The 25,135-nt window shown below is 37.7% G+C and overlaps 1 protein-coding gene across 13 annotated transcripts in view; it reads right to left on the bottom strand.

Annotated features, from left to right (window-relative positions):
• Nucleotides 1-25,135, bottom strand: part of ZNF536 (zinc finger protein 536) — a 404,507-nt gene that overhangs the window by 11,524 nt on the left and 367,848 nt on the right. Inside the window, exon 11 of one of the 13 annotated variants that reach the window (XR_012154496.1) lies at nt 16,201-16,245. The exons of the other annotated variants lie outside the window; for them this stretch is intronic. The gene's annotated coding sequence lies outside the window, so the exon portion shown is untranslated. The remainder of the gene's footprint in view (nt 1-16,200; nt 16,246-25,135) is intronic. 13 annotated transcript variants of the gene reach the window in all.

Raw genomic sequence — 25,135 nt, 5'->3', positions numbered from 1 at the left:
AACTGCAAACAGGGTCTTATAATAGGAAGTATAGGCAGCATTAATAACAAACAACACACTAGCCCTGCCTACAAAATGTGATGTCATTTATCAGTTCTTTGGGGGTATTAGCTTGACCATAAGTACTGATGATTAAAAATAGTAATACCAATTCATACACTGATCCATTAAAGTAATATTTAAACAAAGAATTCACAAAGCATGGAGAAAAACAGCCCTTAATATTTGTAAAAAAAAACCTCATTCCATCCAGTATTACAAAAGGTTCAAAACTGTGCAATTGTACATGAGGAACATAATTTATTAATTCAACAAATTTAACAAATAAGACCATATAAAATACACCTAAATGGATTCTGTTCAATGTTGTCTTTTTTTCTATTGCTTACTTTTTGAGGCCATCAAAATTTCACATCACTGCCATATGAAAAGTAAGTACACAATAAGTTAATTTGTATTGTCACAATACAGTACAACTGTGGTAAAGAGCACATTCATTTTTAATCCAGTATGAATAATATATAAATATGTATACAGAGTGAGGGTCAAAGGAAAGCAAGAGGAACATTGTTTACAGCAGAAGTAGTACAAAAACCAGAGATTATTCTTACTTGCAAAGATAACAATATCTGCAATTTGCTTGTAACTAAGGGACACAGGAAAATGCCCATTTCTCTTGGATAACCCATCCATTAATTACAGCTCAAAACTTGTTGTGGGCAGCAGGTTCTTAAAATAACCCTTCCTAGATAAGTTGGCAATAAATTTATAATGTTTTATCTAGTGGTGGTTGGTGGGTTCTTTCTTTGCAAGTTATAGGTCATATATATTCTACCTTCTATATATCTTCCCATAAAATTATTTGAAAGCCCTTTAAGAAAAAGAACCCTGCCTGATGGTTCAGAAGATAATATGTAATGCATTGTGTTGCAGTGTGGGAGAATCGGGTTAGAGGCAGGTCAGCATGGAGAGCAAATTATGGAGTATCCTTCTGAGATATGAAGGAGGAGTGGGGGGACACTATATTGCTTACATCTCAAACAACCTGGCGGTAGAGTAGCACACTACATTGTTTGCACTTCAGTGACTGAAGACCTTTCAACATTGTGAACTGAGAGCAGAGATTGTAAAGCGATGGAGCTACAAAAGAAAAACAGGAAGGATCGACTATAATAGGAGTAATGGTATCTGGAAGCAGTTGTGGAAGATGCAGAGTGCCCTGAGAGGTGATGAGTACCCTCAGAACCCACTGAGGCCAATGGGAGTTGACAGCACTCAGAACCTTGTAGGTCCAAGCCTAGAAATGGAGAAAGCACTAAGGCCAAGATGCTCAAAGGTATTTAGGTGTCTAACTCCCATTGAAATTGATTTCAATGAGAGTTAGGCATCCAAATACCTTGAGGATTTGGGTGTAGGACTCAGACTTGAGCTGTCCCAGTTTGTGTCTCTGCCCTGGGAAAAATACAGAGCTTGGACAGGATGAACATTCTGGTCTTGAAAAAGAACTAGCAAATATAAAGAAAAAAATCCAACCCTTTAGATTCTTCTGCCTTTTAAACAAATATGTTGCTTTGTTAATTTAGGTTTTGAGAAAAAAAAGTTTGTTTCGTTTTGTTTCAAATGTATGATCTGATATGTTGCTTTGTGACATGTCATGTCAGCCTACATCAGTCACATCGTGTTAGGTTTCATAACATGGCATGACTGATGCAGCCCAACATGGTGCCTCAATGGAATGGAATTTGAAAATGCAGGTTCTGAGAAAGGCACAGATCTCAAAGTAGGTTTTTATGACCATATAGGGGCAACAATGTCTACAGCTGGAACTGAGGGTTTGTTAGTGGGTTGTTAGGAATTCAAATGTTTGCCAAACCCATTTTCCATTGGTATAGCTTTAAAAATCAACCTGTGCCAAGGTCGCACATAAAAACCTCAATGTCAGTATAGCGTCATCAGGTTACTGACTGTACTCTGTACACCGCTGATCGTTGCTAATTTACCAACTTCAATATGGATCTATTATTTAAGATTCACACAAACAGGAGAGTGAGAGAAAAGAGATGAATGCTGAAGTATTTTTCATAGAAAAAAAATAATTTACATGGTGAAGCTGCATTTATTCTCCACTCCTAAAAATATTTGATTGGCATCCAAATTTTAGAAAATTTTCCACAAAGAAAGGTCTTATTTTGTGGTATTACAGGCACATATGTAAGGGTTTGCATTAAAATGTTAACATGGGCATTGGATTAGTCACATGGATAAGCCCAGGAATTTATTCCAAATTGTTAAAAGAGTACTAACAGCACCAGAATCATGGCTTTCTCCCAAAGCAACAACAAATCAGTAATTTGAAAGAAAAATGCCAATAATACATCATACACACAAGCCGTCTGTTGTTCCCACTACACTACTTTTTATTATATTGCATATGTATACATATATACACACACGGAGAGAGAGACAACTGCATACACACCATTTTACTTAGAAACATAGAGAAAAGGATGAAGAGCAATAAAATGATGAATGGAAAACAAATGCTGTGCAATGTGCTATAAATTATAATTAAATCCTGAGAAAAATGTTTACTAGATATGACATTTGTTCTCTTAAAATGCAAAAATGACAATGCTCATATGACAGAATGCTCTGAATGTTTCTCGTTAGGTGGTCGATGGTTCTGAAACATTGTAAGATTATTACCATGTGATATGGTAAGTTAATTTCAAGTTTCTTCCTTACTGTAAGTACATGCTTTTTGTTGCAACTTGACAATAAGTCCTGTCACCTCTTACAGATGACCACCTTATTAGGTCACTTTAAGTTTTTTGAGTCAGGACAATGGAAGACATGGAATGCTCTTTTTGTATTTGTAAAGTCTACTTTAATTTTCCTCTTGGAGAAGAAGAAGGATGGTCCAGTTATTAGGATACTAAGACTTCAGAGACCTGTGTTCAATTCCCTGCTCTGCCACAGATTTCTGAGTGACCTTGGCCAAGTTGCTTAGTTTCTCTGTGCCTCAGTTCCGTATTTGTGAAATGGGGATAACAGCACTGCCCTACCTCACAATAGTGTTGTGAGGCTATCCATTAAAAAGTGTGGGACACTCAGAAACTCTGCTAATGGAGTACCCATGGCTGGATCTCAAAAGGGAATTGTTGAAATGGACAGGACCATAATTTGCTCTTGTTTGATGTTAATATAGTTGGATTTCCAACTGGAAATGTGCTCTACATTGCTAGGAGCAAATAAAGGAACCTACTGATTCCCATTTAGGTACAGTTAGAATTTCAAGTGGGAGGTAGCAAGCACTAGTAGAGGCATATAGAGAAATGTTTTTAATGTTCAGAAGCATATTTGACCAGATGCCAAGAAAACACACCAAGGAAATAAACAACCTTAGAACATGCTTCTGACCACCCCAATATAGGTTCTTCTTGCCACCAACTTAAAAATCATTTCTACCAAGAACAGCTGCTTTTAAAACTTTGTTTCCCATGAAAATCCATATCAGAGATAGAATTGTGATTTAAATGAACCCATGGGCATTTGCCATCAGAAGGAACAATTCCAAGATGGTGGCCATACGCTTTCTGCCTGACAGGACAACCTTTCTGAATGATTCCCTGGCAATCCCTGTAACCATCAGCTTGGAAGTAATTGTGTAATGCATCTTCATGGCTCTCACAGTTTGGTGTCTCAGGAGAACTAAATGCCAGCTACCATTTTAAGGTGACAGCAATATGGTATGCAAACAAAAATTTGAAAAGGGAAAAATATTGTCATTTAAAAATTGGCTACTACTCTTGTGCATTCCATTTTTTTTACCCACAAATATTCATAAAGATTTTTACTATTCAGAGCAAACATCCTAAATACGGTCTGTATTACCCAATAGACCAAAATGGCTCTAAAGCAGCCATTCCAATTGTGTGCATAATAATATGGATGGAAAAAAGCTGAATACATGTATTTGTCCAATAGACAATAATGGCTCTGACTGAGCCATTCTACTTTATTGGTCTCACACTATGCATTTATAAAACTCCCCGAATACCAGATAGATTAGAATTGCTCCAGTCAGATTGATACTTGCAATAAAAGTTTTCCAAAATTTCTGAATATACATTTAACCACACACAGGCCCTGGAACAACTCAAGAAATGTTGTTATTTACCCAGATCTTTTGGGTAAATAACAACATTCCATGAAATGATTTTTCATTTATTAAATTACAACAAAGAAATTAAATTTAAAAACCCTAAATGTAATGTTGAACAGACAAGCTTTTTAAATTAAAAGAACTGTCTGATATTCTAAACAATTGACAGAATACAAGCGTAGACAAAGAAGTACAAACAAATGAATTTTTAGAAATGATTGGAAAAATTTTCACCTGTCATTACTGGACCTCAGGGTTCTGTGCTTTACCTGCACACTTGATGACATCTCATACACTACTCAAGCTGAATTTCCTGTGTTACTATAGGGCTTGATTCTGCAAACACTCCTAAGAACAGCCAGCGAGACTACCAGTGGTGGGAGGCACACTAAGGACATGATTCAGACAGTGTTTAACCATGTGCTTAAGTCTCACTGATGTGCTTAAGCACTCCCCTGAGGAAAGATGCTTTCCAGGTTTGGAGCCTAAGCCTGGTAGTATAGATCTGCACGCATACAGAGTGCAGAATAGCCTTAGTGTCAGGTTAGCAACTACTGAAGGATCTCCCCTGCATAGGGAAATGTTTCATATGACCCCAAGATTTGGGAAGGGCACAAAGAGCACCTTTCTGTCACTTCCTCACTTGTGCTGGAGCTAAGAAAATGGCCCAATGGGCCTACTCACTTGAGTACTCAAGTGCATAAAAATGTATAGCCTCAAGCTCTTAAAGATGGTAAAGATGTCATTGGTTGTAGCAGGGGAAACAAGCAAAGTAAGAAAACAAAATTCATTACTCATTTTTAAATGTATTTGTAACGTGAAAATCTACATGATGGACCAAATTATACTCTCAAGTACCTACTTGGATCCCTCAAAATCCAAATGAAGGTGCAGCCTATTCATGATTTGGAATCGTAAACAGAGTTTAGTACTTCTGAATAAGCATTTCAGTTCACTATTTAATAATATTAAAGGTATAATATAAGCCTAAAGAAGCCAGGAAAGTGCTAATGTTAATGCTGAATTCCTTTAATTGCAACATTAAAAGAAATAAGCTATGTTACAAAAATGGAATTTAAAGCAACAATTCAATGTGTATCTTAGCTCAATGATTCTCAGGCAGGGGTCTGGGGCCCCTGGAGGGCTGCGAGCAGGTTTCAGGGGGGCCGCCAAACAGGGCCAGTGTTAGACTTGCTGGGGCCCAGGGTAAAAAGCTGAAGCCTCACAGCGTGGGCCTGAAGCCCAGGGCTCCCAGGCCTGCCACCTGAGAAACTTAGCTGAGCAACTTAGCTTTGTGGGGAACCCTGTGGCATGGGGTCCCAGTCAGTTGCCCTGCTGGCTACCCCCAGGGGTGAAAGTAAGGCGGTATGGGCTGGTACGATGTACCGGTTAAAAGTGGCTGCTGGTACCGGCCTGTACAGCTGACTTTAAAGTGCTGCCGTGGCAAAGGACCCTGCTTAAAGCGCTGCCGTTAATGTGGTTGCCCCTTTCTCCCCCGCCCCGGGACTGCTGATGGGGGGGGGCAAAAGGAGCAGCTGCCTCAGCACCCACAATTTAAAAGGGCCCAGGGCTCCGGCCGCCAATGCTGCTTCCGCAGCAGCGGCCGGAGCCCCGGACCCTTTAAATCGCCGCTGGAGCCCTGGGCGGTGCGGCCCAGGCAGTGCAGATGGGCTGGCTGGGGGGTGCTGACCCCAGCCCTGCTCCTTCCGCCCACGGCCCCGCCCCTTCAGGGGTGTGGGGGAAGCCGGCCCCCGTGCCAGTAAGAGTTCAATTTTAATTTCAACCCTGGCTACCCCCTAATTCTGGCTCTGGCTTTTATATGCAGAAAAACAGTTGTTGTGACACTGGTGGGCCATGGAGACCAAAAGAAGAAAATCAAAGTAAACAACTCCGTATGTAAAACAGCCAAAAGTAAATCATAACAATGTAAGAACGGCCATACTAGGTCAGACCAATGGTACATCTAGCCCAGTATCCAGATGCTTCAGAGGGAATGAACAGAACAGGGCAATTATTGAGTGATCCCTCCACTTTGGTCCAGTCCCAGCATCTGGAAGTCAGAGGCTTAATAAATGGGGTTGCATCCCTGACCATCTTGGTTTATAGCCACTGATGGACCTATCCTCCATAAACTTATCTAATTCTTTTTTGAACGCAGTTTAGAATTTTGGCCTTCACAACATCCCCTGGCAATGTAGAAGTACTTCCTTTTGATTGTTATAAACCTGCTGTCTATTAATTTCAAATCAGTATCAGACAGAAGCTAACCTTCATGTGGATGTAAAATCACCCTTAATAAACAGAAACAATTAGCAAATTCTATCATTTTCCTTCATATTTATGCTTTCAAATCATTAATCAAATCAGTCATCAAATCATGAGAAGAAACATCTCTAATTTTACCATTTTACCTTCATTAACATGTTATCTATTGATGATGGTGATAAAAATATAAATATTTATTATATGAAAATGGATGCACTAAGATAGAGGAGTTTGTATACTGTGTTGAGTAATCTAAATCCCAGAAATAGCTAGATTAAATTGCCCATGGTTAAATGCAGACTGTATTTCATATTTGTTGAAAAGATCACCTGATTATAAAAAAATATTTTTTTCACAGAGTAAGTTTTTTTAAAACAGGAATGTCTGATTTAGGAATAGAAACAGATACAAAACCATCTCTTGTGGAAGCAACACCACACATTCTCCCTAAATAATTACTCGGGACTTCATAAAACAAAGGCTTAAGTATTTTAAATTGCCTGCCAAATTCTCTGTATATCTGGTGTAATGCAACATTGTTGTGCACAATAGCATACCATTTTGTTTTTGACACAACAGTGTGAGTTAAGAGCAAAATGCCCGAGAGCACCCCAAATGAAGTTAGTGGGAATTATGTCATTCGCTGAGCCTGGAATGTCAGCCGTAATTCTGATTGTCCAATGCTTTGGTAGATTTAATTAAATTTAAATAGATTTTCAAATTTATTCATTTTGGTTTATATACACAAATAGACCAAAGAGTTCTTATTAAGGGTACTAGGTGGTAAGCTATCCTGGACAATATTTAGAAAGGTAACTATTGTGAAAATTTATAATTCACACAGTGGCCAGGCAAAAAATATAAACTTTCATTCCTCCCCCATGTCACCACTCTAACAATAATTTTCTCTTTCACCAAAGGCCGGAAGGAATAGATGGGCAATTCACTGTCCCTAAAGATCTGTAGGTTCTGGCTAATTCAGAAAAAGGGTGGGAGTGAATTCCAAAGTCAAGGATAGATTATACATTGCTAACACATCCCCTTTCCTTCTATCACTCTGGTTTGAGTGTCTGGGCAAATTGCAGCTAAGGAAGTATGGCCAAGGAGAGATGTGGTCTCAGAGGTAGATACCATTTTGTTCTTTAATATAAATAACTGATCAATACAGAGTTCTTCTAAATACTGTACCTTGCGAGATACAAGCTTACATAGTACACTCCTACCCCTTCTGTGTGTAAAGACATGAATCAACGCATTTTTAACCCAATCTATTGTTTTACTTGTTCTACCACTTCTTTTACATTTCATCTACTAATCATATCACTGGTATTAAGTTCTGAGGAAACACACTTCTCAGCTATTAAACTCTTAACCAAACTATCTCAAGTTCTCCTGCTAGGTCTTTCATGAGAATTTTCAACCTCCTGCTCCCTCAAGTGCTTTCAGTAGCCCAATACACTTTTAATCTTTCAAGGGATATTTAGCTTTGAGCATGAAGCACTACGTTCAGTTAAGTGAGGGTTTCCAGGATAAACCCTGCACTTTGGGGATATGGGACTGTAGAAACAGAGATTACAGAATTACAGAAGTTACTACTGGAAAAGGCCTAATCAGTGATCTTGTTTTCCTGCCAGTATATTCTTACATCCTATGTTCGGTCTAGTTTTAATATCTGAAGCAATGAAGATATTCCCCCTGGGAAATTATTCCAGTATAACATGTTAAATATCACTGTTACATTTCCCCTAATATTCAGCTCTTCTTCTTAGTTCAGTTTCACCCATTACTGCTAATTGAACACCCCTCTGCTTTAGACCACCCTAACAATTATCTCCCTTTTATTTACACCTCTTAAACAATTGAGCAAAGTCAGTTCATATCCCCTGAGCATCTGGTGTTATAACACATGAGCATATGAGTAACTTTTTTCCTGTAAGTAGTCCTACAGACCTCAGTAAACCTGATCATTCACATACATAAGTCTTTGTGTCCTAAATCTTGTATCATTATTTCATCAACATGTCCTTGCAATTACAAATGGGTAGAACAACCCAAAACTAACATGGGTAACCACTGATCCAAAGGACTTAATTACTCATAAATATAGTAGTGCTTTTTCTATCACTGTGGCCCCTGTCTTGAATTTGTTTATTTTATTTGGTGGAGTGGCAGTAAAACAAAAATCTCATTCCCAATTTTCTGGGAAATCTCAAACACAACTTTCAAAGGACCAGATCCTCACTCATTTTAATCAACAAAGTTCTGCAAATTTCACATCAGGTGAGGATCTGGGTCTGTGTGTGTAACCAGGTAAAGATTAGGAATTTCTCCTGTGGGCAAATCAACAAATCACTTAAGTATGAATTTAAACAATGGGATTAGTCACATGCTTAAAGGTAAGCACGTTCTGGAGTACTTGCTGAAAGGAGGCCGTAAAATGTACTAAGTGTTTTCTACATCCAAGATGTCACTTAAGATAAACATGTTCTTCTTTAATTTTAGTTGTTGCTTAGTTATGTAAGTTAGGTAATGTAAATGTAACTTTGTCACATTACAACTTTTGTTTAACTGATGATTCTCTATCTACAGCGACATGTTAGAAAAGAGTCTCAGGAAAAACAAAACACCTTAAGTAAATAAATATCCAGCACACTAAAAGCTAATATTTCAGATTATCTGGGGATAACTCACTACCCGCTTATCATTCTACTAAAAACATTACTACTATCTATTTATGGGGTTAGGTGTGTGTACTTTGCAAAACATCTTGCTATCAACAATGCAATGGCATTCCATTCCATCATTGTTGTTGCACTGAATTAATATGAGTACCTTTGTGAGTGATTACACAATATAACTTATATCTCACTAGGTGTATCATGTATATCTACATTTAGCGGATATATATGCATCTATCTTTAATATATATTTTACACACACACACACAGCGAATATACATTTTTTATCATATCCAGTTGAACAAATCAGTAGCTTGAACAGTAAAAATTAAAAGATTGAAAAGGATAAATTGAGCATGAACTTTTCAGGATCTTTCTCTTCGGAAAGTACTACTGATGATGTCACAGAAAAAGTGTCTTTTTATTAAGTCACAAAGGAAATGCTCTCTTTCCCCCTGCCCACTTCCCCCTTCCCTCTCCCCCCGGTTCTCTTTTCTATAAAGGATCTCTAAAATGAAAGGTGTCAGACTTTGCTTTTTCTTCTTGGCATGATCCAGAATGTATGGCTGAGGAATGACAGATGTCTGCAACCAGCTGCAGTGAAGCATGCTAAAGTTTCAGTCTAATCCACTTATTTCACTGCAGTCACGTAAACCAAAACAAATGGGCAGTGCTTTACATTATAAAAACACAGCAGCATTACTTTGTTGCATAATGTAGCTGATACGCCATCTTTTTATCATTTTTCCTACTGCAGAAAAGAATTCACCTCTTTATTAAAAACATTCCCTGAAAGTTCTCCCATTCTACTCCCCCTTCGTTTTTTTTCTTTTAAGTTCACACAGCATTCCAGCTATGCTCCATGTGTTACTCAATTTGCTATTATAAAAATATTTTTTAGTGAAGACTGAGTAATTGTAAAAAAGCAAATCATTCAAAAGATACAGAGCCTGATTTTGGTCTCACGCTGATTTTTTTTTTTTTTAACAAAGGTGCAACTTTAGCTGATTTATGCTGATGTGAGTGAGATCAGAATTAGGCCATTATCTCCAGTTCAAACACAGGCTGCATAATACATGTATGCTCACACATTTACCCTTTATAGATAAAAATACATAAGATGTGCATATATGTTTTCTTACGTCTCAAACTGGAAACATCAAGGTATGCACAAATACTAATTTTAATCACCTCATTCAAAAAAACCTGGCTTGTTATTAAGAGGAGAATTCTTTGCCTTTACAGTTAATTAATATTTTAAATAAAATCCCCTTTTCTATTTTGTTATACCGAAGGGAGTATAAAGTAAGTGAACATGGCATTGCTTCCTGGAAAGGGAGACCCTGCCTCACTTTAACATGTAGTGCAACAACCTTTTGAACCTTCCCTCCTTTAATCCTTGTAAGGAAAGAGAAAGGAGAAGGAATCATGTGGTTCTCTCCCTGCCAGCAGTTTCAACAGCTGTGAAGCACTCTTTCAGCACAATTCATAAAAAAAGATGTGTTGGATTTAGCCCGTGGCAGAATGGCATACAATTTCTGGCCCTTCAGGCTAAAACAATAAATGCAAAGAGGAAAATTTCGAGATATCCCCCCTTAAACTTCCCACAACAACCTCAGCAAAACCACATGACTTGTCTTGTACAATCTCCCTGGTGTTTTCAGTGCTACTTTGGCAGGAAATCAGAATTACTGTTATATAAATTCCATCTGATGCCAGAGCTACCATCTGTGAGTAAAACTGCTTCACCTACGTCTGCCGGCAAAGCCACTCTCCCAGAGACAAGGGAGAAGGAAAAAAATTTGATTAATTTGCAGAATGCTTGTGATTTGCTCATATATTATTATAACTGCTCATCAGCACATGACAAATTCCCAGCACTCTGCACAGGAACCCGTTCAGTTTCAGCAGTTTTTTGCGTCGGCACCTGACAGACTGCAGAGCCACTAATGACTTTCAGATGCTTACAAACAGTAATTCTATCTTCAGAATAAAAAGAAAAATCCGTAGGAAGAAAAGAGTAGAGTTAGTCTATTTCACTTCCTTCCTGTATATCAACATGATTTAACTCTTAAGGGCAGCAGTGGCTCCAAGATCACAACAAGGCTGCTACTTGCCTATAAAAGACAAAGGCTGCCAATCTCAGGAGGAAAGGTGAAAGCAAAAGCCAGTCTCTTAAGGGTTTCATTGTACCAGTACCAAAGACAGTGAAACACAAAGCAGGTATTCAAGGAAAAGACACACCTACTCTGCATTATTAAAATAAAATAACTGTTCTGTAGGTGCTTCCTAATTTTATGTATTTGTGCTATCTTAATACTTCTGATAACCTTTTGCATTTTCAGGGAACACATCTGCTCCTTAACTGCAGTTGAAATTTTTTTCCCTTTAAAACTATGATTATGCTTTCTGAAGCACTGTCTGTTTGCTTGATTGCCTGTTTTAGATTAGAGACTTTAGCAAGGAAACAAAGACTTCAGAATGCACATCAGTCCCACATATGAGAAACCACAGAAGGAATAAGCAATAAAATGTGATGCACCATCTGTCCACAAACAATAACCTGCATGTTCTGAAGGCTTACAAATTATTTAGCACACAACCTCACCGAATTATAGGACCCTTAAATAGAGCAATAGACTGGGAATGAGAACCTCTTTGACGTTCTTTTGTATTTTTTTTTAAAAAACTCAGTCTCAATTGATTGCTAACAGTTGAGGTATTTCTCAGTGACTATTGGAGCAAGTTGATTTTTATTAACTAGGTCTCGGTAGAATATTTGGTCACAGATTTGAGCAGTGTGGTATATATTGCCTCTCTGGTCCTAGCCTACTGCAAATGGCTTGTTAATCAAAAGACAGTCTCAAAGAATGGCCATTTGGGAAATTTGGTCCTGAGGGTCAAATTCTGCTCTCAGATATTCCTCTGCAACACCAATTGGCCTCAGCGGGAGTATGCATGAAACTGAAGGCAGAATCTGCCTTTGGAAAGTTATTTGAAGGTTTTTGACTGTGCTCTGATAGAATAAATCCCTAATGACAGTTTGATTTAAAATGGTAAATTGATCTCACAATTAAAAATAAATATTAAATTTCTCTTACCTGTCATAACCAACCATAATGATTCTGCATGCAAAATGCATCATCATGCCAATGCCCTTTTGATAATGTAATCTCATGAAAGAGTACCTCAGAGCTACAAGGTTCCCAGACAAAACTCAATATCCTTTGGTAATTTGGGTGTGTACTATAGTCTCGACACTTAAGGCTCGAGGCTCAAGACACAAATTTCAGATTCAGATGGCTAAAGTTTGGGTGTGTTTGGGACATGGAGTTTTGGTTCACCTGGCTACAACCATAAAGCTCATTTGATAAATTCAAATCAGATTTGGATTATGAACACACCCAGGATGTCTGGATGTATGGTTTGGTCCATAGTTTATAAACTCTAAAAGCTTCAGCAAACACTGTAGAATTTATTTTCTTCCCGATGCAAACACACAACTAGTCCCATACGCCCAATTGGTGATGTCTGTATCAGCAGGCAAAGCTCTCCACTTTATTTTAGCAAAGAGGGAGAGTTTTCCTACCAACTAGATGGAAATTTCCCTCAAAATTTTTCATGCTTTGGTTTTTCCAAATTTTGTATTTTTCTGCAGATTCCCTTAATATAATGTTATTTAGGTTTGCTCTGAATTTTGAATGTGCCCACTCTTTTGCCATCTATGTCAAAATCCATTTAAAATAGATGTTGGAAAACAAAAATAAAATATTTTCTTTGGCCATGTTTTCTTCAAAGAGTTGGAGTTGGAGGGGGCAGTCCAGTATAATTAATTTTTGATTTGCCAGTGGACTCAATTATCATGAATGAGTGTTATGGAGACACTCTGAGAAGAAAATATACCTTTTAGTCCTTATCTGCATTCCACAAAGAGTGTCACAGTGGAGCCACTACTGTTAGAGAATATTTCAGCATTAAGGCCGCGATCCAGCAAGGTAGTTCAGTACGTGTGTAACCTTAAGCATATGAGTAATCTCACCGACTTCAATGGGACTACATATGTGCTTAAAGTTACACATTTGCTTAAGTTCCTTGCTGAATCAAGTCTAACCTTTGTTTACAAAGATTCACCACAGAGCCATAACATTTTGCACAGAACCTTGCCACATGAAGCCTAGCACCATATCTTTTCTTTACATACTACTGTTGTTGGGTTTTTTTCCCCATTTGGAATTGCTAGCTCATGAAAGGTGACAGGTTGATGGGCCTGAAGACTGAGATCTTCTCTTTTTTTCCACAGAACAGATACTGCACAGGAAATGGCAAGAGAAGCTTCCCTATGCTGCTCTGTTAATGTCTCCTTACCCTAACTTAAAAGAAGCCCCTCTAGCAGTGCAGGGATGGAAGGCATAGCTTAATCTCTATGTTCACTCAGGCGTGGTTCTTGCAGCTGATGCTGCCAACAAAGATGCTAGTTAATGTTAATTATGATGGTGGTTTTTTAAAATGTCAACGCTTGTCCCCTGGGACTGGGACAGAAACCACTAAACTCATTTCACACAGGCCAATGAACTACCATCAAATGGCAACAACTTTTTGTTGCTACCTATTTTGTATATATCTTCTAAAACAATTACAATGGAACTGGAAACCAGCCCTTGAATCTAGATGAGAGATGCTGTCTTTAGTTTAACAATAAAGGGCCTCCCGCTCCCAAGTTGTGGGTGAGGAGCAGTCAGCACAGATTAGGGTGAAGACTGGCCAAAAGGTTCTATGTGCTCCTCTTGTCCTCAGCAAGCTCTGTGCCAGCTGATCCCATGGTGCCTATTAAAACGGCCTCACTAAACACTGCTATAAATTGCACTCGTAGCCAGTGTCCAATAGAGGGCGCCCAACCATGCCTTTGCTCTCAGTGATGAAGGAGAGCTCAGGAGGGGGTGGTTTAGGAACTACCCTGGAAAGCTCTCATCAACAGGGGCGGGGAGCTCAAGTGGCCAGGTAAGCAAGCTTTTAGGGTTTCTTTGGATCACCGGAGCAGAGCTCAGGATGCGAGCCAAAGTGTTTTGTTTTTCTGGGGTGCAAATTTCCTACCACAAATTTGAGAGTAAATTTAAGATCCATAGAAGCAAGGAGCTAATCGCACTTGATGATTATTTTGAATGGGGTAGATTTAGTCTAGGGAGGCAAGTTTCCCCTCTCAACTCCAGTCTCCACCTAGGAAAAATCTCTTTTTGCTCACTCAATGCATAGTTTAGAGAAATCATGTAGCTGTATGCAGGACTAGACGTTCACTGAATGAGTCAAAATAAAATTTCAATCTACCAAGTTATTGAGGTTTTCATACACACACAGTATGTATTTTTTTCATATAGGTGTTTACTGCAGTTTGTAGTAAAAGTTTCATTCAGACAAACATGGATCTCTGCATAAGTTTGGTCTACTGTATGGTCTGAATGTATTTGAAGAATAACAAAAAGTACATGTCATGGGTCCAACATTTGCTAATGATGAAAAACATTTAGGCTCTAATCCTGCAACCTGCTGCAGAGAACTGGACCCATGCCATTATGCACAGACCAACTGAATACCATGGGGCTTTTTTGGGGTGGACAGTTTTACTCAAGAGAAATCAATTGCAGGACTGTGGCCTTCAAGCAAACTGGTATACGTTAGTGCATAAGTTCATAAGTGCACAGATCAAATTCACTTTGTAAAAAACTGTGTATATAAAACTCACTCATATGGGTCAAATATTTGTCCTTACTTAAACCCATACAGTCCTATTGTCTTCAAGGTATAATATGATCCATATCTATTACTATGCTACCCAGAACAAAGAGGCCTACAAACGTGCCCAGTCAGCCAGATGAGCAGAAGTTTTAACTGTACTTAAAAAAACAATAAACCACAAAATTTTTTTCATTGAATGTGAAGTTAACTCAACTTATTTGGAGTGAAATTGGAGTATGTCATTAAACATACTTACTGTCCCTATTTTGTTGATAAATATAAAGTAAAAGTATCAAGGACCAAATTCTGCTCTCAGCTAAATGTGTTCAATGCCATTAATTATTTTCAATGGGATTACATGGGAATAACCAAAAACAGAAGCTGGGCCCATATATGGAGTTCTCCCAACCCTAAACATTTTAAAATCATGAATCAAGCCCCCAATAATTAGATTGGCTTAAAAACATGAGATATTTAACAAATAATAAATTTGGTATTTGCCTCTGTTTTTTTCACGCTTGTGGATTCACATCTTCAAGTATTTTTCACAACCATGAAGGCTAGAAACTTACTATTTTAAAAATGAAAGGCGAGAGATTCTCATATAACCACATGACTCCAGACACTGGAGCTTTACAGAAAACAGCAACTATCATAAGACTCAAGATAAAATCATGAGAACTGAAAACACGGCTAGCGCTTTCAACTTTCACTCACCGTTTCCTCTTTTGTTGGAAGAAATTGCATCTATAATCTACTTTCTACACAGCGATGTGTTAGCAAATTTCCAACCCTGAACTAATTTTTATATTCTTTTAAACAAATAAGTAAATAAAGTAAAGCTTGACTAGCATTTTATGCACATCATAAAATCATTCTTTGAAGTCTAATACCTAGCAGATACATAGCAGTTATCTTCAGGAATAATACTAAAGATATGGCTAAATAAAAGAGGTAAGGGTCAGATTTAAATCCTGCAAGTACAATATAAAAATTGTGAAAAAATTGTTTACATGTATTTGTGTAGGGCATGTTTATTGAAAGCATCCCCATCAGTATGGTTGCTAGAATTCATAATCCACTGTGCTATTTTTTAAAATAGTTTGATTTGTTTATTAACTGTACTTTCCTATTACCATGAGATATAGACATCGACAGTGAATAGACCTTTTCTAATTGAACTGATAGGTTGAAAGTGAACATGTCCTTGAATTTACACTGAAAGATAGACAGTGATTATTTATAATAAGGGATTTAGTCAACTGCCTTTCCATTTGTACTGCAAGGACTTTATCAACAGACCATGTTTAGGTAAATAGTGCCAAATAAGATAAATTCTGTATTAAAGGACGAATGTCTCACAGCGTCAGATGTACAGGGAAGAGACGTTTTGGTTGATGACATGTCCTGTAAGTATAAAAGGGAGTATTAAGATAACACTTCATGCTAGCATTAATACATCAAAGTTCTGTACTGACCTGTTTAATCCAAACTGAATGTGAGGATGCTTTTAATTTCTGAGATTAATTTAATTTCAAATACATTCAGCCTTACATCCTGTTTTGCAACTTTATGAGAATTGCTGGATTTGCAAAATAGCAGCGCTGTATGTGCATTAATAAATGGGCTATATTTGTCTAGCCAGAGTTGAAGTCTTTCTTTAAAAAAACCCACACAACTCTGTCTCTGTGAGCTGGCTTTGCCCACAATATTAGAGCTTAGCTATCGCCTTGCTGAAGGGCCTATTTGTCTGCTTTAAGTGAAATCACTCAATTCTCAAAAGTCAGTGGAGGACTTTGGAAGGGGGAGGGCTGGGAGAGGCCACTCCAAATAAGTTCCATTAATCAAAAGACACAGTCTAATGTAACTAATATTTTACAATTAGAGAAGACAAGATGGAACTAAAAGCCATCTATCTCTCTTACACCACATGATCATCGATTCATAATCAGAAGACTGAGAGTCGCACAAAGATGCATTTACAGGGGCTGGGGGAGGGGGAATTGGTCTGAGCTGGAGATAATGAACACGATGAGAAGGAGCGGCGCTGAAGGCTGAGGAAAGATGACAGAGTGGTTCAATGGTGACGGATGACATGAAGATGAGTACTGATACCTGACAGGCAGCGAATGATGACTGCAGTCCTTTCCCACCATTATGATCCTCAATTATCTTGGTAAGGACTAAGAGAAAAAAACGAAGTGGCTCAGCCCATCCGTTTATTTATAAGCTAGGATAATGCTAGATTGTGCCAGGCTGCTGGGAAAGGCCACCTTTTCACAATTTGATCAGCACTTTATAGGAGCTGTAGTTTTCATTGTCAGCACTCATGGGCACAAGGGGAAATGGGTAAAATACAGTACTTGTCCATCTGTTTTGTAATAAAATTCCTAAATCTTCAAAGGGGAGTTATTTTTTTTCTTTCACTGCCACCTTCAGGAAAAAAAAAACTAAGCTAGCAAAAAAGAAAAAAAAGAAGGATCTCTATGAATCTGTTAGAATGAGTTGGCTATGGACAGCTTACGCTCTAGAAATTATATTCACAGATCTACACAAATGTGTAGTATACGGTTGGAAATGAGCCAGTGTGAGTAAATGCAGGAGCTGAGAAAAATGGAAGAGTGAAATTGAAGAGAACTTTTTAAGGATTCCTCATTGATTTAGGGAATTATTAATAAAAAGGGAGGAAAGTTAGCTCGAGATTGCTTTGTGGTTGTGCAGTACACCACAGGCTAGCATTTCGATACTAAAGAATATGCTCTTCTGCTACATTATTTATTTTAAAGATACAGGCCGCCAAGACTAAAAGCTGATGTACTCACAGCTTTTGAAAAAAGAAAAACAAATTAAAATTAATATCATAAGCAGCTCCTGTTGGCAGTAAAAATGTGACCAGAACAATTCACAATACAATTTTGACATATTAAAAATCATATTTTGTAAAAAGATTGCTCCTTTGCTTTTTGTCACTTTCCTTTTCCATTCTCATGGAGATAAAGAAAAAGTCATAGAATACAGTGCTATGTTGCCCAATAATGTAAAAATGAATAGCATACATTTAATGAACTAGGTCTAAAACAGCTACAGTTTTTTAAAATCACACATGCTATATAGACAACACGTGCTCTACAATTTGCCCTGCCTTTTTCCTCTTGCAGTTTTATCCAAAGAGACGAACTGCTTGGTTTAACAATCTAACAGACAGAATATGAACCCTGCTGCTCAGCTCAGCTGCATAGCAACCGTGTTCTGTGCGACCACAGATGAAGGGCTTGGGCTTAGGGAGCATCTCCAGAGGACTCCCATTTCCTAGGACACTAAAGAGCAGGCATGTCGCAAAGGTGTCTTTTTTTACCTTTGGGATGACAGTGGTTTACGACATAACAGCAACAGCTTTACAGGAAGTTTTGCACTCCAACTTCTCAGGAGCAACCTAACTAGGAACTAAAATAAGTGAGCAACGCAGTCAGTTATAGCACTAGCCACCAAATATAAGAGGGGGAATAGTGAACAATCAGAAACTTTGAGACAGTCTTCTATATTCAAACACACAGATATTAACATGCAGCAATTCTTCTAATTCAGCATACAAACCTGCTGAATACTTTGCCTGCTTTCAAGAGTGCTCTATACAGTAGTTATGTCACAAATAAAAAGAGTACAGCAGAGATCTTCATAGGTGGTTTTTGCTGTCACAAACATAATAGGGCCCCAGTTTCAGCTGAGCCATTTTGTGCTACCATAATAATAATAACAACACTAAGTTACACCAAATGCCTTCTACTCCTGAAGAAATTGAGGGTGCAGGGGATACAGAATGTTAAACAGAATAAAACAGATCAAGAAAGAGGAAAAAATCAATATACAATATTTAGCTAAATATATTAGTAATTGCTTGCATCAGTAAATGCTACCTTAAACCCTTGAGTGCTGCATTGGACATAATGGGCACTTAGGGATCATACTCTTTCCAACTGGCAAGTTTGATGCAAATGGAATGCAAAGAAATATTATGGCATATGTCCATAGGGTTTTATGGGACACCATTTGGCTGACAAACAGCATGTCACCAAAGAAGTGAAAATATACTACATGATATATGGTACCTTGTACGAAGTTGTTTTTTAATTATTGCAGCTTTCATCCCTATTTCTGTACAGAGTATTAAATATTTTATATCAGTCACTGCAACTTGAAAGTGAACCCACAAGATGACCCAAACTCAGAAAAAACAACACATAATATGATTATAGCATGTTCATCTCACATGTACCATGAAAGTGATGTAAAAGGTGGATTTATAATGACATAAATATTGTAAAAACTATTTTCCTGTTTCTCATTTAGAAATTACATAATTATAAAAAAAGTCCTACTATAAATATACGAGATTTAAGGAAAGTTTGATACATGATCAAATTTCTCAAATTTCCACGAACAAGAGCATCTATGTATTTCCAGTGTACTTGTAATAAACAGCATTTGATCAAATGTTCTGCAGTTATACATCAAAATTATAACTAGATTTCAAGTAATAAAATTATCTGGTTTGAAAACAGAAATAATAGAAACATTATACATTATGAACCAGGCTTTTAGCCAATTTTTCTGTACAAGCATGCTCTTAATATGTGCACAATTGGGCCTGATTCCCTGCTGCGTTATTCCAGTTTTGTTATAGTGTAACTCCATGGAAACCAATGGAGTCACAATTGTGTAAAAATGATCTGACAAGTGATGGATATAGCCAACTTACTCTGATTGTACATGCAAATAAAGTAATTGCACACACAAATGTCTAATATGATGATCTGCACATGCAATTGCCTGCTTTGCACATGCAATCATGCTGTTTGGGTAAATTAAGCGCACAGTTAAGAGCACTTATTCTACACATATCTGCAGGCAAAAACTGCCTGAAAATTGCCCTGTTATTTATATTTAATCCAAATAAACACAGATTTATGAAATGTATCAATATCACATCTATTCTCCATGTGGGCTATCATGGACAACTATATACAGTACATGTTATAGTTAATCTCTGGCATTCATAAGGATGTGAAAAGCAAAATCTCTTGTATAGAGAAAATAGCATGGGCTTGATCCAGCCATTCTTACTTGAACAAAATTCCTGTTGATTTAAGTATTAGAGTTTGCTTCAGTAAAGAATACAAGATCAAGGCCCTTAACCATTTTTTAAAACTCTTTTTAAAAGAGGTTGTTGGCTTTATGCAAAAAAAAAAAAAGATTCAGTTTTTAATAGATGCAAATTAAGATTCTAACATTTAATTTGCCAGGAGTTTAGTCCACAATAGAAATGTACACACAGTAGCGTCATGCAATACATGGGAATAATATAAATGGGAAAAAAGTTGTGTGTTCTATATCATACAGAGTTTTTAAACTCGAGCAAATAAGCATTAATGTCTGAAAGCCACTACTAATTATTTTATGCAAAATTAATTAGGAATTTTCCTCAACTTGAAAACATAATAAAATGACAGTTATAAATAGAGCTCTAACTACATAATAAGTGAATTATTCAAAATAATGATTTGGGCAGATATTAAACCTAAAATCTTTGCAATATCTCACTAAAATGCAGATTTCTTAGGGTTTTTTTATGAATTCATGTACAATTTGACCCAAAATTTCCTTTTTTATCCCCACGTACTATGATATTAAACTGAAAATATTGTTCAAAGGCTAAAATTCATAATCCCCCCTAATAATCAGCCTCCTCACTAAAAATATGCTTTAAAATTTTGGAAAATGGGCTTGAATGGCTGATGGTGGTTTGAAAAGTGGTCTTTAGTTCCACCTAGAGGAACTAACATAACATAGCATCCATGCCACACGGAGGAAAATTAAATACAGCTGAATAATTGAATGAGAGGGCAAGTTCAATCAGGGGTCACCATCTGCTTGACTAGAACTCTTGGCACACTTCAGCTAAGCCTCACTCGCATCATAAACATGCTTACAGTTATCATAGCTCAGACTGCCCGAAAATAAAATAAAATTGCTTTTACAAAAAACTTGAACTAATTAAACATACACCGCCATGTTGTCATGGATACAAAAATGAAGATCACAACATTCAGATGCTACTAGGCATCGAATCAGCACCAAACAAAAGCAGGTTTAACTTAAAAACCCAAAGAGATGACAAAATCTGTTTTCGAAGCGCCAAAAGGGTTTTTTTTTTAGGCAGTCAAAGCTTACAGTGAGAGTGTGGTTCAGGAGTGAATGACACATATTTAAATTCTCCAACCTTCTTTTTTTCCTATATGCAGGAATGGAATTAGAATTGCAGGTAAGAAACAAAGCAGAGGGCAAAATGAACAGGAGGAAAAGAGTCATCTCTTGCTGTTTGAATGAATAAAACCATTACTGCTTGTATATTAGCCACGTAAAAGATGTTACAGAATGTGAGTGATGGCTCTGACTCTGTACCAGCAAACTGGCCATTTACTAGGTGGTAAGGAATGGGGCGAACATGTTATTTTCATGCCTATTTAATAAGAAGAGAGAACCAACCATAATTAGCCTGCCTCATCAATGACAGTTTGATTACCCCAGCTCTGATTTTGGCCCCATATCTCTAAAACATAGAAACCCTTTTGTCAGATAAGTACTCATAAAGCTTCCAGTACTTAAGACACTATTGGTTTTAAAAACATATTTAAAAATAAAAATAATACTTCATGCTCTCCTCTACATGCACAATGAAATTAAAGTACATGCATAAAATCCTTCCCATCACGTTTCATTGGCAATGAAATCCATTCTGGTAAAAGCTTTATACTTCATGACCATGGTCCTGCTTGGGCAGATAGCCTGAAAAGAGGACTCTTTGGACTGGTTCCACATGACGGGCATTCTTGGGGGGGGGGGGCTGGGGTGGATCAAGATTTTTGATTATGCAACTTCAGACTCAGTGCTTGTAATATCTTGGCAGTGGGCAAAGACTCCTATCCCACCCTGTAAGGTGCTGCAGTGGTTGTAGAGGTGTGTTGCAGCCTTGAATCCTGGCCCAGAGTTGGGGGGACAGCTTTTGTTTCTAATCTTCATGCCCCCCATACTTCACTCACATAAGTACTCTTATGACAGTAAAGTGAATTTCACCCCACAGGAATAGACCAAAACTCTCTTGATTATTAATTAAACCTATTTTTAAACTGTTTTATTTCATTAGAAAAACCACAAACAGATAATGCATTATGTCGTATTTTTCATGCAAAAAACATAGGGCCAAATTTTGTCTTCAGTTATACTGGTGTAAATCTAAAATATCACCAATGAAGGAATTAACTGAGTAATTAACTCCACTGAAATGTGACTGAGAGTAGGCCTCAGCTATATTCAGCAGTAAAATTGGGGGTTTCTGTGATATTGACACTGATCCCGAGCCACATCCTGATCCCACTAAGACCAGGAGTAAACTCTCTTTAACTGAGATCTGGAACTGTCCCACTGTCGTCCTGAAGAGAAGAAAACTGAAAATAACAAAATTAACTAAATGAAAGGAAATGAGTGGATCTAGGGAATATGCAGCATTTGTAATTAAATAGTACAAAATGTTTACACCATCAAGTCTTGTATGGCCATTCGTTATTTTTCCTGGGATTGAACTCAGGAAAATTATCCTAGGATAATTACTTAGGCCATCCCATTTACCCTTTTAAAATATTGGCACAATATTAGCTTTCTTCCAGCTCGCTGGCACTTCCAAGACTTGTTAAAAATCAACATTAATGGTCCAGAGAGCTCATCAGCAAGCTCTTTAAAAGTGTTGTATGCAAGTTATCCAGACATACTGATTTAAAGATATCTAACTTTAGCAGTTGCTGTTTAATATCCTCCTTATTTACTGTTGGAATTGAAAGTATTTCATCATCATCATTATCATAAGATATTAATACATCATCTGGCTTTTTACCAACTACAGAAGAAAACAATAATTGAATACTTCTGCCTTTTTCATGGAGCAGAGAAGTAATATATTAGGCTTCCTTTCTTCCTGATATCTTTAAAATCTTCTTATTGTCCTTGACTGTTTTGGCCATAGATTTCTCCTTTGGTCTTTTAGCTTCCCTTATCAATTTTCCACAGTATCTAGCTTATAATTGATTCTTTGGTATTAACTTCCCCTTTTTTCATTTGTTATTTTTTATTTCTATTTTTATTACTACTTCCATTTCCCCTCTAAGCCAGGCTGTATTTTTTTTTAACTAGTATAGCATTCTGTCTCAATTGTGTGACTATGACTTTTTAGGTAGCTAGTAAAATGTTCTCAAACGTTTCTCAATTATCATTCACAGTTTTCTATTTATATTCTTTCTCCCAGCTTATTTGGCTCATAAATGTTTCAGCTTTGTGAAACTGGTTCTTTTAAGTACCAAGTATATATGTTGAGACTTTATTCTTTTTGCACATAGCAAATATAATCAAATCATGATCCCTTGCACAAAAGCAACCATTAACTTTTAGTTCTGTGATCAATGCCTCATCACCAGTCAAGATGAGATATAATACAGAATTCCTCCATGTTGGACACAATATTTTTGAGACAGGAAGTTGTCATCGATAATTCTAGCAATTCCAAGGACATTTTAGTATTACAATCTGTGGGCTGGATCCTACTTGGTTTAAGAGACCAGCTAAGGGTTTTAGCAGCACGAGTGAAATTCTCCCAAAGCAAACACCCTTTTTTAGTCATCCCTGCACCATCCTCCTCTCTGCCCCCTTAGGAATGTAGGCAAAGGGGATGTTGCCAGAATGCTATAGGATTCATTGCAGCCAAGCATAAATTAGAACATCCCACAGCCCACCCTAACTTATACTGCGGGCTGAATTGATCCCAGGCTGCCTCAGGTATCAGAGGACTGCAAAGATGTAATGTAGTCAGCTTTGACGAACTCCCACCCCACCTCATCATCTGCACTAAGTGTAGCTCATCCAGACCCCTGGAATGGGGACTCTAATTCTAGCCTGTTTACTAAAATGCTTTGAAAACTGATTTTTTTCTTTGTTTCCTAGATATTCGAGAGCTCCTTTCCCAGCTCCTGTTTTTGAAAAGGATCCACCCCCAGCCCAACCCGAGAGATAATGAAACAGGATGAGAAATGTGGAAAACAGTTTCAGAGATTCAGTAATTTATATTACTGTAATCACACTTCACGCTTTGCTTCCAGCATGTTTTTCCTGCGGCTCACGTTTAAAAGTGTGTCACTGTGAGAAAATAGGACAAATAAACTGTATGTAAGTTACTATATGATAAAAAGTTAGCAAAAATAGAAAGAAAAAGAATATAATATTTGGGTTTTTTTTAATTCTTTCTTCTGGTGTTTTGCATGTTCATGTATGCATATAATAGCCTGGATGAATTATCATAAATTTGTCTTTAATTTTAAAAAGCCTATATTGGACAGATATTACTACACTGGACAGGTATTGTCAATATACTGGATATTCCTGAATTTTAGACAGTTTATTATATTCAATTGGCCTATCTTATTGCCGCTTACCATTCTTTTTCGGTGTCAAATTCCCATGTTGACTGCATGGAGGGAGGGCATTGTAGCAGTTGTCATTAAAAATCAACATTCATCCACAGTTATCACACCATGATACCCAAGATAGCATACTTCTTGGAAGACGAAATGCCTGAGCTATCTCTGTTACCACACTGGTGGGCTCTTCTCAAATGCTGACCACCACATTAAAGCAGGAGTGGTTGCTCACCTTGTGCACTAACCGGAGGTCTTCGAGATGAGTGTCCCTGTGGGTGCTCCACTTTAGCTGCACATGCACCCCTGCACCTTTGATCAGAGATTTTTGGTAGCAGTGCCCATTCCGACTACACATGTGCTCCCTACGCATCCTCTTAACCTGAATATACAGGACAGCATGGGTGAACCACCCTCAGTTCCTTCTCTACCGCAAAGCCCACAGAGGCAGCTCCAAAGCAGAGGGGAGGATGGCAGGTAGTGGAGCATTCACAGGGACACATATCTCGAAGAACTCCAGTTACTGCACAAGGTGAGTAACTGCTCCTTCTTCAAGTAGTGTCCCTGTGGGTGCTCCACTGTAGATGACTCCCTAAGAGCAACCCTGTAAGGAGGTAGAAGTTTTGGAACAGAGTCCATCACTGAAGAAAGAATAGTATTGCCTACTTCTAGGTCTAGGATTCCATTGATGTTGGTCTCTTGGTACCCTCACTTGGAGCCTCACTAGCACTCCTCTCAGGGCCTGAAGTCTCCGGTGACCAGATCTTCCTTGATGAGGAACA

This window comes from Lepidochelys kempii, chromosome 12, assembly GCF_965140265.1.
Source record: "Lepidochelys kempii isolate rLepKem1 chromosome 12, rLepKem1.hap2, whole genome shotgun sequence".
Lineage (NCBI taxonomy): Eukaryota > Metazoa > Chordata > Testudines > Cheloniidae > Lepidochelys > Lepidochelys kempii.
This window is presented reverse-complemented; position numbering and strand designations above follow the sequence as displayed.